The following is a 16,854-nucleotide window of genomic DNA, read 5'->3' on the forward strand; positions in this document are numbered from 1 at the left end:
TCTCATATCAAAAATTAATTAAACAWAATTGCTGGTGGCTGCCGAATGCTTACTTAGCTTGCGTTCCAGTGCCCCTGCTKGTTCTCATCCTAACGGGTTTTGAGTGAGGGTTCCATATCTAGCAAGCTCATCAGCTTTACGGTTTCTGATGATTCGGCTATGACCGGCCCACACAAGTTTTAATTAAAGTAGCTTGATGCTACTGCTAGTTTAGTTAATCATTGCTTGACTAGCTCTCAGCTCACAGTCAGAGAGCTCTATCGCAGTAGCTACTTACTTTCTTGATGGCTATCTGAAAGGTTAACACTTCTMTTTCAAAGACTTTACAGCAGTCTACAACAAGACTCGATTGAGAGCCCCTGGTGGAACACTCCATACAGTTTCCCGGAGCAGCAGCCCGATCAAAATGAAATCTTTCTATAAAGGCTTTTTATTAGAGCTGCAACTAAAGTTAACGGTTTTTTCTTTCTTCTTAAATTACGTATCGCTCGCCTGGAAGAGACTGCCACATTTGTATAAGTCTCACAAATCCACATTTTAACTTTCACAAATTCAATTGGGTGCRCAAATACCATTTGTTACAATTTAATTATGCCGTTACGAAGAGAATRACTCATTTAAAGAGCCCAACAGACATATATGATAAAGTTACAGTATTAGCAAAGTTCGCACGCCGCCGCACCGCTCGGCGGTCAAATGAATTAGTCASTTAGCAAAATTCGTGTCTCGACACTTTCGCACAAAGCAACAGAAACAAAAMCAACAACAAGAGCAATTGGCAAGTTGGCATGCAACGCACGACAAAATATRGAAATAGAAACAAATGGCAAACAACGCGAAAGTTCAAGCAAACAAATGCGAATTAAATAAATACCCAAAAAAAAAGAAAAAACAAAAAATTAATCAAGTCATTTGCAACACAGCGGGCAAAGTTGAAAGTTCAACGAGTCGACGAGTCAACGAGTCAACCGCACCGCCGAGCTTCGAGCTTCATACAATCCATTTACCATGCACTATGTGGGCTGATGAGGCTACTTAATGTGACGGAATGTCATAGAGCGAGATGATACGCTCCGCAAATAAACAACAACAACAACAAAATGATATATTTGCCATAACTTGTGTAATGTTGACTTTGCTTAATAATGACAGTTCGGAGCAGACGACTGCGGCGCAGTGAAGAAACGCTCACGCTGCGGGAGCGTCGGTGAGTAGAGGTGAACGGTAGTGGGGAGAGAGGTGAGCGGTGGTGCGAGCGTGTTAATGGCAGCGCCAAGTGTCTTTGCCGATGCATTGGTGTGGCGTTGCTTAGGTGGGCTGTAATTCCCAGCCTCACACGTGTACGCTTGTGTATGTGTGAGTCCACCAGTGCGTGCGAGCGTGTGTGCGTGCACTGTGAAGGTGTAATTGTCAACTTAATGACTTCCACTTCGCACGTTTCAGGTTCCAGTTGATGCGCAGCAGACGCAACAGCATCAAATACACSAACAGCAACAACAACAAATGGCCAACAACCATGATTGTCTCCAAGTGATGATAACTACTTTACACAAATGCAACAATGGCTGCTCACCGTATTTGCAGCAGCAATGATATTACGGCGGTGCCGTTGGAACGACACGACTGCTGCCAGCTGCTGCTGCCGCACATCCACAGGTACATCGAGCAACTACAAAATARCATAATTGCATTAGAAGCACCACTTAGGGTGCCACCAACTGGCAACTGRCAACAGACAGCTGACAGCTCAACTATGCAGCTCGAGTGCGCACCGTGTGTCCGCCAACACTTGTGTGTGTGAGTATGTGTGCGTGCGAGCTATTGGCGCGTCCGAGTCCGACTCGCCGAAGAAGATGTTAGTTGGCCGTCGCTGTAGTCGCCTTGGACTTGCCACTCGCGATAGCGACGATAACTAAGTTTGCTGTAATAAAACCCACAATAAGATGTAACTTTTGAAAACAATCAAACTGAATTAAAGACAACAACAAACAACATCACACGCGTGACACATTCTAAAGTGCTGGGCAATACGCGAAGTGCTGGCCGGCTCCACAGCCCCCATTAAGACAAAATGTTGCACGAACGTGTTTTCAAAAAGAGTGGCATTGTGGCTGGGGGAGCAGGGCACTTAGTGGCTGCTGATGGCGTGTGTCGGCACCTTCGAAGGTTGCTAATGCACACTCATATGTGGTGACTGTATATCGGTTGAGTTGTTTTTGTTGTTGTTAATGCTATTCTCGAAATTGGTAAGCGGCGAGCGTTGGCAAACACAATATGGTGGCGTTGTCAACGGGAATTAAGTCATAACGGATATTTTTTGTACAAACAACACAGATCTGGCACTAAGCTAGAATATGTGGCAAGAGTGTGCTTAACGAGTTTGGCTACACAACTACTTACTATGAATGACAAAAGTGCATTTTTGCAGAACCCGTTTGGCAATAACACTTTTTAGTTTCCGCGAATTTATTTACTGCTAATGAGCGATTTCCACCCGAGCGATGGAATGACCTACCTTGTACTTGCCCCTCAATTAGAAGTTTATAGGACAGTTTGAGCACAAAAACTTTTGACCTTGAAACCCCTTGAGACGCTATTGTCGACTTCCAATTCTCAGTAGTGTGAGCTTCATGTGGGAAATGCTCGGAAACTAATTCGATTTGTCATCCTCACACACTTTATTATGTAATTCAAAATCTATGGACACCAAGTTCAATTAATTGGTGTGAATGAGCGCAAGTGGCTTCATGTCTGAAAGTACAGTTGTCAAGCAAGTATCGAAATAATACTGAGCTCATACACTTTGCTCACACTTTTCCGATATTAATTGAACTTCAGTTTATCACTCTTAAAGGCTTAAATGCTCAAAGCGGACCCGGCCTTGTTTACTGGCACGCAAACCGCACTGACACACCTATGCACTCGCCTAAAACACAAACAAGCTGCCGGGGCAACGTAATGCGGCTGTCCAAAAAARCCGACACACATACAGACAGACAATTTGAGTATCTGTCGGTAATTAGAGCAACAGCTGTGGCTATTACCATAAATTTACCACTTTTCCACCGATTACGCCTGCTCACCTAGCCGGCTGCTCCGACGATGTTTGGTAAACACCCTAGGTGGCGGCGCAGGGGTGGCAGCTTATCGCAAGTAAACATTTATTGCACAGTGTGCCGAATATTTGCCGAATCACAGATGTTGAAATGCTCACATTTAGCTAAATGCAAACATAGGAAGTGCACAGAGCCTCGCATTGGGATTTAAGGGCTTTGTATGTGTTTTGTTACATAATAACTGTATGTAAGCACCAGGTGCTCGGTGGTAGTCGGTGAAGTATTCTTATTTTGCTGGCGGCAGTTCCGTTCTCTTAGAAATAAATCAGGAAAGAAAGAGTATGTGGTTCTGAAAGCCTTAGTTCCCATCATGTATGAACTTATGGTATGAACTTATCATAGGTAACTGTCATTTTCATAGGAAATTTACTGAAGAGTGTACTTTCCAAGCAAGGAAGGCTATTTGGCCAAACATAGCACAAAAATATTTGAACTTCGAATGAGGTCCTTTTTATCTCCATAGGTATAARTAAATCTTCATAATTTCGTCAAAACTAACTGAACGTTGATTAGACAATAGTTGAATGCCAAAAATATTAGCAAAATTGGTCGACGAATTACCTACATTCCAATATAGTATTACACATAATCATTTTCGTTACTTTAACCAACTCTATACCAAATACGTTCAGTCTATGAGTCACATATATGTATGTATATGGTATATATATATGGTATGTAACTGTTTGGGGTCCGTTACGTTGGTTGACGTTTTGCACTTTAAGATAAAAATTAATTTAATTAAAAGGCTTTTCGTATTTTCTGTTGAAAAGGTCAGTTTTTAAGCTTCATTTGGCACAACAATGTTTCGCTCGTTTCCGTTCTGGAAATATCGATGTGAGAAATGCAACTCGCACATTCTTGAAACAGTTGATGAAATTATGGAAGAGATTGGACAGGACCGTCACATAAGCAGCCATGAAATCAGGAACTGAAAAACTTATCATCAAACGGGTTTGAAAAAAGGTTGGCTACAAAAAGAAGCTCGATGTTTGGGTACCACTTGATTTGTCTGTGAAAAATTAAAGGATCGAATTAACATCTGCGATTCTTTGCTGAAACGTAATGAAATCGAACCAATTCTGAAGCGAATGATAACAGGAGACCAAATAGATCGAATACGACATTAATATGCGAAAAAGATCAATGGTCGCAAAGCCAGGATTGCCGCCTCGAAAGGTTATGTGGAGTGTTTGGTGGGATTGAAAAGRAATTCTYCACTATGAGCTGCTCCAGCCTGATCGAAGGTTTGACTGTACATTTTAATATCAACAGCTGATGAGATTCAATCAAGCAATCGGAAARACACCCATAACTGAACAACAGAAAGAGCTTCGTCTTCCCTCAGGACAACGCTAGACTTCACACATTTTTGATGACTCRGCAAAAACTAGGAAAGCTTGGCTGGRAAGTTTTGATGCATCCACCATATAGCCCCSACCTTTCACCATCGGAGTAGCATTCGTTTCGGATAATGCAGAACTSCCTTAATGGAGTCGRGTTGGCTTCAAGAGAARCCTATGAAAAATTACTTGTCGCAGTTTTTCAMMGAGAAACTAGAACTGTTTTACACTGATGGAATAATGTCTCTAGCGGGAAAATGGCAAAAAGTKAACTACCAAAATRSWWMWTWKKTKSWTYAWWRWWSWTYATWAKWAGWARAAAAAAAAARAAWAAATAAGTTGAGGTATGATTAGAAATTCGAAAAGACTTCGACTACCCAATAAATGAAAATTAAAAAAATTCAATGCATTCTCCATAGAAGAAACTCCCAACATTTGCTTAAATAACACCTCGTCACAAAGTAGAATTGCCTTAGAGTAAGCAAATAAGAATACATATTCACTCAACTTAAAAAAAAACTACGAAAACTCAAACTTAGTACACTTCAAAGTACTCACTGAATCACATAGCATGTCATATACACATACTTACATGTAATAACGTACTACACGGCGTATAAGCAACAGAGCACAACCACAAAAAAAGACAACCAAACAAAACTTCTGCGGCATCTCCAGTGATTTCGAACAAAAAATGTATATTTTACCGTTTTTTGCATCTGAATGCAAGCAAATTGCAATATAAATGTTGTTGATTTTTTATATTTCTGCAGCAACCGCAAATTGGCGCAGAGCGGAAAGAACTTTTTGCCAATCTGTTGTTTGTGCAAAAGTTCTGCGCTGCATCAGTTGTTGTCACTGCCTAAAGCAGCTTTTCTTTATTAAAAGCGCGCAATTTAACTAAAAATGCACAGCAAAGCGCATTCGCATTGCCGCATGCAGCAAGCAGCGAGCAGCACGCCGATTTATAAGCTGCTGAGCAGGTGCAATGAGGAATAACAACAGTAACGAAGAAACTGTTGCGCTGACAGCCCCCACGGCGCTGYAAAGTCCCGAACGACTGAAATTCAATACCGAATTTGCAGGCKCTATTCAATCAGCCGTTCCCGCACTTCCTCCCCCGGTCGGATTGCGAGCAAATTGCAAACTTTCGCGCTGCATATGCCATTTGATGCGACACAGAAAAAGTTGTAGCCGTGGCCTTTTCGTTGTATTGCTGCTTCCTTCACATACACWCACAGCCTTGTGCATCTTCGCATTGTCTTCCGAAAGAACGGAAAATACGAATGGGCCAACAACCTGCGGATCGGTAAGTTAAGAAAAGAAAACAGAATGTGTTGATATTAAACACCTGAGGGAGCAGMGGTTCGTTAGTAGCTCACTGCAGCCACAGCCACGAGTTGAAGGCTTCACCGCTGCGAAAAGGCGCAGAGGAAGGATATGTAGTGGAGGAAGGCAGGTCAAAGACAGCTACATACATGAGGTAATTGCGCATCAGCAMGGTGTCAAACAATGTATGTGACCAATGAGGGAACTTGCAAGTGCGCATATGCACTCATATGACTCATGACACTCGTAATTATTACAGAAGTTTCTCAAAGCGCTAGTTGATTAAAGGAAATGCATTTGAAGCCGAGAAAAGAGTTCACTCTGGCAAATATATGAATTATGAAAGAAATTATTGAGTTAATTTGTATTAATTTATATTTCTTTATAAAGTTCGGGTTTGTATGTATTTGTGAAAATAGCCATTTTAGGTTTCCAATCCAAACAGTAGTTGAAAAGTAGCAAAACTGTAGAGAATGAAGGCAATGTAGAATGCCATAGAAATATTGAACACTCTAAGTGTTCAATAGAGTTTATATCATTCGCTGGCATAATCTAGGTGTGACCCAGACGTTTTTCTGCAACGAACATAACCCCACACTACCCAATCACCGCTAAAGCTTCGTCCGAATGGAGCAACTCACTGTCAACTGACAACACTGATCCACTGACGCCAATTAAAGAAGTCATCGTTTATACAACAAARCACTGCAAGCATACTCAATTCTCTCACTTACGACCTACACAATTAACTGCTGAAACTAGCTAATGGTGTTTCTTGTTTCTTTGTTGCACACCATCGCCGTCGTTGCAACAAAATTTGAACTTTCACTGAAGATGTGTTATTTTACATGCACTTGCACACATATGTACACGATTGATGTTTCTTACTTATTTATATCTGCTCCATAAACATACACATAACATAACAGGCAGCTCGTGTAATATATGACCTTGAAATGTCAGTTTTGACTGTAGACACTTAAAAAATTCCCTGAACACATCGAGGCGTGTACACTTGCAAAATATTAGCCATTAAGATATTTACAACAACAGCATACAGCATATACGAGGAGGTAGAAGCTCGTAAATAACTATAATGTGCATATGTGGACTCTTGTTGTACACAACGGCACTGAATAATGCTTCCACACATCATCGATTATTTTCCGCACATCAGATTTTAGATTTAAATATCGTCAAGTTGTAAAATGCACTTTTAAAGACTCACATTCCGCATTTTATCTTCAAATCCTTGAATCTTCAACAATAATATGATTTTTTTTTTTTACTGTCTAATTGGAAAATGCGATAATAAAAGCTAAAAGTCGACAAATACCTGACTTGCACTAAAACCTGGTATTGATAAAATTGTGCAAACACACCAACAATAAAGAAGTCATCTCTTTTAAAGCACTTTCTATGCCAAAACTAAAAACGAAGCTCTTTTGTTTTTATACCCCGAAGAGAAGACTTGCAGCCGCCGCGAAGTTTACGACAACAAGTAAACGTCGGCGACTCCTCGAGCATAAAGTGTATATGCAGCAATTGGTCATAATTACAGGCTGAGTCGATTTAACTACCTAGTGCCTCAGGTTTTAAGATATCATTTTCTACATATACAAACTGACCGATCAAAATCGAGTTTTCGAATGGGAAACTTTTTAGTATAACTGTAAAATTTTATATGACTTGTTGTCCTAAGCAAAGCTACAATCTCCGAATAAATTGTACATATCGGACCGTCTTTTTGAATTTTGTTTCGCTGGGGACATTCAGTGTAAAACTTTTCTGATTTCTCGGCGAAAACTGCGACAAGTTGTTTTCACAGGCTTCTCTTGAAGCCAACTTTACTCCATTAAGGGAGTTGTGCATTGACCGAAACAAGTGGTAGTCTGATGGTGCAAGGTGAGGGCTACATATATGGTAGATGCATATAAACTTCCAAGCCTAGCTCTCCCAGTATTTGCCAAGTCATCAAAGATGTGTGTGGTCTAGCGTTCTCCTGATGGTAGATGAGACCCTTTCTGTTGATCAGTTCTAGTCTTTTTTTTCGGTTGCTTGCTTCAATCTCATCAGTTGTTAACAGTAAAATGTATAATCAATTGTTCGACCAGGCTGAAGCAACTCATAGTGGATTATTCTTTTCCAATCCCAGCAAACACACAGCATAACCTTTCGAGGCGTCAATTGTGCGACCATTTGTGGAGCTTCACTATGCTTGGACCATGATCTCTTTCGCACATTATTGTTGTATTAGATCYACTTTTCGTCTCTTGTTTCATTCATTCAGAAATGGTTCGATTTCATTTCGTTTCAGCAAAAAATCGCAGATGTTAATTCGGTCCTTTAATTTTTCACACACAATTCATGTGGTACCCAAACAGCCAACTTCTTTTTATAGCCAGCCGTTTCGAAATGTTTCAAAACCGTTTGACGATGAATGTTAAGTTCCTTAGCGATGTCATGGCTGCTTATGTGACGATCCTGGTGAATCTTTTCATAATTTTTTTCATCGACTGTTTCAACAATAGGTCGCCAGAGTGACGTGCATCTTTCACACCCAAATTTCCAGAACGGAAGCGAGCATTGTTGTGCAACACGAACCGATACAGCATCRTCTCCGTAAACTTCACAAATTTCATCAGTGATTTGAGTGGCATTCTTACCTTTTTGTACAAAAATTTCAAAATATTCTGATTTTTTAATTATTCTCAGTAATTTTTGAGCAGTTGTTACTTTCGAAATCCCCGAATTCAATTTTTTTGTTAAATGAAAATCTCACCTTTCCAACACTATATGTTTGACACAATGTGATTTGTAGCACTGAAGATATACGACCGCAGGATTGACAAAATACAAAAACAATTTTTCGACTATAATATACTATTATATGTATATATGGTAACTGCTACAAGAAATGCACTTCTGAAGGGTATTATATTTCGTTGCAGCCGAAAGTTAACGTTATTCTCTTGTATTGTTTTCACAATGAAAAACTTTTTTCTGACGATTGCTGGAAATTTGATAGTCAACAATGAACCCGGCAAATTGACGGGTGAAACTTATTAAAGTGCAATTGAGTTTTACGAATGAGTTTTCTAAGTCTTTTGAGTTGTTTTCCGAATTACTCTATCATTAAATTAATTGAAAAACATATTCAATGTAATTATTGAGATTACACAGTAAGTCACGGCACAACATACAAATAAGGATATCTTAGGTTAATGCTTGAAGGTTTCACAATATTAATCAAGTTCAGCTTTAAAGAGCTCACTTGATGGAATATTTAATTGAGTAAAACAGTGGCAGCAGATTTGTACCTGCCATTGTTGTAAGTTAAATTATACGATTGCAATTGTTCATCCATCAGCCTGACGATTGTCGAAGAGTTTTACATGGGATGTGGTTTTGGTCCACGCCTCTGCATCGTACACTCGTACTTTATTGGAAGGATAGTTTAAAAAATTTAATTTGAGCGAGTTACTTATTTGAAATATGACCTAGCTGATGACTTAAATTGAATATTTCAAATATTTCTCATCTTACTAACTTATCTGGCTGTATACTCGTAATACGAGATAAGTAGACTCCATTTGGGGTATAAAATAGTGCAAGCATAACTCCGTAAGTAAAACGCAAATATTTTCACATCAACTCTTGATATCTGACATACCTTTTTCACAGACMTAAGTAGCAGCCTTTACAAAATCTCGAAACCAAAACAAGTCACACATAGTTGGGGTGATGACTTAAGTTAAGCACAACATGAAGAATTTAAGTTATTAAGTGAGATGAAGGGAATGAAAARCTAAATTCGAAAAATCAAAGAAAACAAGCGCATTTGTCTTTGATATTTTCCTTTCATCGTATACTCGTATGCTGCGACAGACAGGTGACAAGTCAGCCTCCCCTTCGTTACCCAAATTGCTGTAGGTGAGTGTGGCAATAATTCGAGTRAATTGCGGGCTGATTGCATGTACACACACACAGCTTGGCGGCTAGGTACAACAGCGTTCAATGCACCAAAATTAGAGCAAACTGCTGCAATTGCTTCGTCATGCCTAATGCCACAAAGTAAAGGCTGAACACTGCTCCTCGAATAGGCTGAARCACGCACGCCATTTCCCAAACGCATATTTACGCAAGTATAAATATTCGAGCGTTTGCTAAACATATTGCCTATTTCTCGCCCATCACGTAAGCACTTTCGCAGCGCGAATATTGAACAGAACAAAAAAATTACGGCGCCTAATGAAAAACGGTCTCAAGGTAAGGCACGTGCTGCCGCTCACACGCATCCTTTTCCGCTCATTTTATGCCTTCGCTCTAATGTAACGGTACTCACTCTGCCGGCATCCCCACCTCCGCCAGCGACACCGCCAGGTTTGTTTTCGCTTTCACTTTCCGGCTGTTTCGGGGCAATCAGCGYCGACCGCAAACGCTTCGCTGCCTTCCAAGCAACACAGTTTGGCCACATATGAGCGCYGTGTTTGTGTGTAATTTATGCAAAGTTGCTACAGTGCACAATGGCGACCGTAACAGRCGACCTAAGCAAGCATACAACAACAGCAAAGTACGTGAAGTGACAACACGCGTGCATGCAGTGTTACCAACTGGCTGGACCGGGGCGCTAGCTCAATAACGGCGCATTTTATGTGTCAGACAGGCGAGCTCATTAGCTTGACAGAGTGTTTGGTTCCACTGTATAGCGGTTGTTGTTTTTGTAATCGTTATTCAGCTGAGTCTACGCGAAGATTGGCAGACCCAGAACCGTCATTGCTTTGCGCCCATTCGAAGGCTCATAGCAGCGTGTTGGTCAGGCCAATAATATTGGCTTGTACCGTGCCGTTATAGACGTGCTGCGGTTGCGGTGCGACTGGTTTGGATCGTTGCTTGTGTGTGCCGCCACTGCATCGTTCCATGCAGCTTGACGGCCCTGCAGAGCAGAGTTTGCACATGAAACTACTCAGGTGTGAAATGACTTTGCTGTGGTCACCCGGTGGTACGTGGCCACAACTTTCTTGCAGTCCCTCATTTTRTGATTTTCCCTCTTTTTTGCTGTTGTTGTTTATTAGTAATTTTTCGCTTCACAGCAATTAGAGTGATTGTGTAGCGAGTTTAATTGAAAAATAATGAAAACCATCGATCCATAGAACTTTCCAATCACAAAGGAGTAGAAAAAGAATTTCAAAAACTTTGCTCCGKTGTACAGATATGAATGAGGTGGTCATTGGATGCTGCAGTAAGTGCTCTTAAAGGGAGGATGCCACACGAAGTTACTTGAATGAAGCCCGTTTTATGTGAATATACATATGTATGTATCAGTAAGCTACCTTTAGTTCTTAAAGGTCGACCGCAAAACATCCATTTCACGGGGTCCGGAGTTCTTGTTCTCACTTGGCTACCCACAGATTCAGTAGAAGTTGTAAGTGACCTGTCTGCACTCGGAATATAGAAATGGCCTGAACTCACAAAGGAAAGTGGTATTGACGAAGTTTTATGCTCTTGCCCCATACCAACCCATGGTTGTATTGTCAGAGAAAGAAAAGGTTGTTCCTCACAAGGCTTAGAAAGCATATTTTTATTCTCTCSCTATATTTATGTACCATAAACTTAAGAAGGTTCATTTAGATGCAACCAAACTGGGAACCGAATTGCTTAAATTAGGTTAATTAACACCTTAAAAGTCTAATCAAAAGAACAATCTTATTTCTCCTCTACTTGCCGCCAAGTTCAAAATAAGAAGAACCATTCATCTCCACCCGAAAATGGAAGGGAGTGCGTACAAATAAAACGTCACTAACAACGAAAAGAAGAGACACAGGATAATTCCAACAATAACATGCTATATAATAATAAGACGAAGTCGAACATGCGTAGCGTTTTTATAAACTTTGACATTTCCATCCATTTTGACATAAACAGCACTCCAGCGTCRTCGGCAGCTGCTGTTATCACCTGTTATGCTTCATCGTACACTTTCGTTTTCCATCGTTTTCATTTATCTTTTCTTCGGCATACATACATATATATAAATGTATACATACATATTTATTATTACAACAGATAGGATACGATTTCGAAGTTTTATTTGTTTACCAAAGAAATAAAAAAGGACGTTGCTTGCAGTGGAGAGTTTTTAGTTGAGTGGAGACACAGAGAGAAAGACATGCTAAGAGAGCAGTGAAGCAGTCTGTGAGACATATGATTGATTAGGCAATATACATATATTAACTGCTTTACTTCAGTTAAGGCTGAACAAATGAAAGCAATCTTCGAATTCGACTTGTCGAAATTGCTCAATTGCACTATACACTCAACGGTGGAGAAACCATGCATAATAAATTATATGAGTGTTGTTTTCTTTTTCTCTGTTTTCGTTTGATATTGACTATCCCGAAAGTTACTTAGTTCTAAGTTAGGTCGGTATGTATCTACAATGTTTCACTCTTTCAAGCRGTAAACATGAAATTTATGTAACGAATGCCATATATGTATGTATGTATTTCGYTTGAATTGCACTTAGAGCTTCTTTTGGTATCTCCAAAAATACAAAATTATTATTAGCCTCACTATCCTTCACTAGTGGTAACAACACAAACCGCAAGAGATAAATTTACATGTCAAACTCTGTTAGTTCCTGTCTCCTAGTACCAAACAAAATATGAGTCTAGAGTATTCCCCTGAAATCTAATCCAATGCCAAGACTCTATTTTCTATTACAGTCATTGTCCTTAATGAAGATAATTTCAAAATTCGTGTTACTTGGCGGGAAGTCTTTGAGAAGTAATACCAAATTTAAAGAACCCTTATCCCAACTTTTCGTCCTATCGATCCTTGCCAGTCAATATTTCCTGCTTACATTTCTCTTGCCGCTTATTTTTAATTTACTTAATTTTCACTCTCCCAATGGAGTGAACAGAGGTAAGCGAATCAACCTCATGAGCTACTAATTACCCACCTGCCGTGACCACCTACTTAAAGGGTGTCCTGCGTGGCCTCTTAAGTGCATCTTACAAAAACAGAATACGATTAAAGCGAATATGCGAAAGAGTGAACGAGTGAAAGCTTAAATCCGTAAGCTCGCAGAAGACGCAGCGTATATTCCCATGCGCGTTCGAATGCACTTATGTGTATCTGCACATATGGAAATACGTAAGTGTCTATAATTAAATATATTTATGCGCATGCAAATGTGCACATTATCCGTGCGGGCAGCAGGCACTGATGAATATCCACATTAATTACGAACTCGTATCACTCCCTATGCATATTCGCCATGGACCGGTGTTCGTACTTGACCAAATGGACAACACGCCATAAAATCAGGATAGATAAGAAACAGAAATCGACGCTGGCGGCAAGCAACGTTATGACTCGACTCTAAATAACCTTTGTCCCTCACTGCTAAATGATCTAACCTTAAGTTAGAGATTCATTTCTCTGTGTTTCACTGAAGTTGAATATTTCCTCTTTTCTCCAAATAGTGAACTCTTACACGAAGGAATTTTCTCCGAGTAAGCATACTGGAAGCAGTGGAATGTTGTACTCACTTTCCTAGCATACACTGTTTGGTTCATCTATGATCTAAGGATCGTCTGTGGAAAAATCCTTCCCTAAGAACGTTGCCAGCACTGTATGCTCCTTTGCATAAGTGTGTGTGTTGTTGTCATATGCATCTGTTTGCATATTAACATAAATACAAGCCCACACTCACCTAGCTTTTCGCGCGTGACTGCGATAAACGTGCACCAGTAAATACATATGCCATGTGATGTCTGTAGTTGGACCACATTTCAGTGCGAGTGCAAATACAATGGTCACCAGGCCAGAGCAAATCGACTGCTGTGCGGCTTACCGGCTAGTCGAGTTAAGTACCTCTATTCTCGGCTACCACCAAGGCGAGACATCTGTGTTATCACGGCAAATTAACAGCTTGGGCTTGAATGCTTGGCTTCCAGAACATGCAAATGTTTGCATATAAAAGATAATACAAAAGCAACTATGTATATCACGCCATGATATGCCGTTCTATGTTTTGCCATGGCATGCCATGTTATATGTGGTTAGTATACTATATATGTTAGGCTTAGATACAGGTATATAATATAATACGAACCCCTCCCCGTTTCAATTTCTATGCAAACGTSAAATATTTGAAATGGAAATGTCAGCTTAGAAACGCGTGTTTAGATTCCCTACTTAAGGCAGCTACAAGCCACTAACCAGCTAAACCACTAAAGTACCCACCCGCCAACTGTTGGCATAACACAACAATCTCTATAGCAAGCAAACAAGCTTCACTTWGATATTCTTCAAGTCGTTAGCTGGTCAACCGAGCAACCGCCCGCTGAGCTCATTATATTACGCCTGCCAATTATTAGCGGTAAAATGTTGAAAAGGATTTGTTGCTTTACGCTTGCCGCAATTCAGAAAGGCAGCTCAACGACACGGCAAAGGCGAACGGAAGGCCGAAATGAATGGATGGATCGAAGAAACTGTCTGACCTGCCAAGATGTCAGGTTGGCGAAGACTATCGGTTGCAAGCAGATTGTTGCAGCTTACGCAGCCAACATAATGAGTGAAGCTATTTATGAGATTTGTAAACTCAGCTTCAACTGCACGGTGCCACTCCTACTGAACATATTTTATTTATTTTTTATTAAGATGTGTGTACCTTGAACAGTTTACATTAAGTTTTCCACAACCTTTTTAACAGCCAAAAGTATATGCTCGCATATAATTGATCAGAGTTAGGTCTGAATACATATATACGGACTAGTCCTAGTCCCTCAAGTCTTTTCTTTCCAAGAATCGTCAATATTGGGCCACTATTGCATATGCCGCAAACTGACTGATCAAAATCAAGACAAAGTCAACTTTTCGCTATAAAATTACACCAGTGAAGGATGTGGTTAGTAACCGCTCTTACTCACTTTCCCGCTGTGGTGCCTCAAAGACTATGGTATATCAAACCAATAACTTTAACTTTCGGCCAACAAGTTAGAAAATCTGACATATCAAAGTAATATCAAGCCTCTTCAGGCCTATTAAGTACACTACCGTTATGCCAAATACATAAATTTGTAAAATTTACCCCAAATTCTAATGCCACACATTCTGCCTTGTAATCACCCCGAAAATTAAGTTATATCCCCAAAGTGTGAGAAAAGCAATAATCGCAACGGCCTCATTTATAGCGCCATACTAGCAAGACAAGCAGCTTTAACATGCAAGCCCACTGCGAATTTTCCTGAGCCCAAACAAACGCCAATTATAAATGTTGAAGTCGACACATGTTGCTCTAAATCTCTTACTAATAGCTCTACGTACGCCCCTTTCACACCATTTATCGCATTAAAAGCAACTAGTACCGCTCGTGGCARAAAACGTGTTGATGCTTCAATAGGTCACGCCGCCACCGATTACATGCCGCTCGCCATCAACCGACGAACCGACCAGCCAGCCAAGCAGTTATTTCACTTTTTAAACGTGGGTGGAGTCGGCTCGCTTAAATGGCATGTTTCGCTTTATAGTGGCATTTAACAAGGCATCCATCTTGCGTGACAGGCCATTCATGTTGCTCCTGCCTACAGGCCGAGTCAGCTAAGTCATGCCAAGCCGAACTTGGCAAAAGCAAAAGGTTCATGCGAGCACATTCGGTTGGCCGACATGCGATTTAAATTTATTCATTCCTTTTCAGTTTTATACGAAAAAAACTTTGGTTCTTAACAGGTTCTTAACTTTGAGTAATAAAATACCTGCAAAGTAACAACACAAGCTCGACCATTTCACTGACTTGATAGAGTGTGATAAGAAGAAGGAATATTACACGCTTATTGAAACAATCACAGCCAAATTCAGTTGTTCTTCAGTTTTTAGAAGAGCAAGATCTTTAGAAATTGACAGGTAAACTTCACTTCTAAAGAAATAAATATGTATATTGGAAGAACCACCCCTTGGATTAGGTTAGGTTAGATGGCACATCAAAKATCGCACGCGTACTGCTATATGTAGTTCTTTGTGAGGCCATAGAAAAATAGAACTRCTGTGTTCGAACTTATAAATTAGCTAGGAGCAGAGGCGTTTAATATCCATTCCCTCTAACTCGCATACCAGCTTTAATGTATGCGCCCCCAAATATTTTAGTCTTGACTCCCGAACGCGGAACTGTCAAGAAGGAAGTGTTGATTTGTTTCCACCTAATCTTCTTTGATACAGCTTCTGCAGATGGCATCTGAAAGGATTCCCAACCTTATTGTGTGGACGCCAATAGGGCAACGGCCCGTTAAAAGCCCCAAAACTAGAAAAGGCTAGTCTTACTGAGAGCAAAGAGATCACTACAACTCTTGCGATCGATTTTGGGCCTAAAATCTTTTGAGACAGCGCATGCACGTGATGGTAGACCAGCGCTGCCTCAACTTCCGCGAAGCTCAGCAATCTAGTAGTCGAACAGAAGAGAGCATCGACCTGCTACCATTCCACTGATAGCGATCCTATAGCGCGTTTTTGCTATCTCACAGCTTTACAGTTTCTTGCGATGGCCCGACACCCGCACCAGTCTTTTCATAAAGACACTCAATGCTATGGATAGCGAGTTATGAAGTCAAAGTGAGTAAGGRTTTCCGAATTTTCAGGCACGTGTTCTTTTAGGAACCCAGACCCTCTCTCGCTTATCTTTTTGACTAAACGTTACGAACGGCGACACTTACGATTGTTTGAATAACGAAAGAATGCTCCCGCTGCGAAATCCTATTCATGCCAAATGGACTTTAAGACTTATCGAGGCATTTGACAATTCATTTRCGTTGTATGCGGAAGATCTGGAGAAGTACAATCTCAAATCACCTTTGGCCCATTTATTAAGTAATAAAATTTTTTGACGCAAGCGAATTAGACCAGAAGTGAATTCCGATGAAAACTCGACTCCACGGCAAATTTCTAGTTATTTTCAACACAAAAACGTTTCCATATTTTCGCTGTAATCAATTATTTAGCAGGAGATAGCGRCAAAACCGAGTGCAGCAAAGAAGTTCCATGAAAGCAATGCTGAATTTCTAATCGGT

Source organism: Bactrocera latifrons, unplaced genomic scaffold, assembly GCF_001853355.1.
Source record: "Bactrocera latifrons isolate USDA-ARS-PBARC rearing strain unplaced genomic scaffold, ASM185335v1 scaffold_47, whole genome shotgun sequence".
Lineage (NCBI taxonomy): Eukaryota > Metazoa > Arthropoda > Insecta > Diptera > Tephritidae > Bactrocera > Bactrocera latifrons.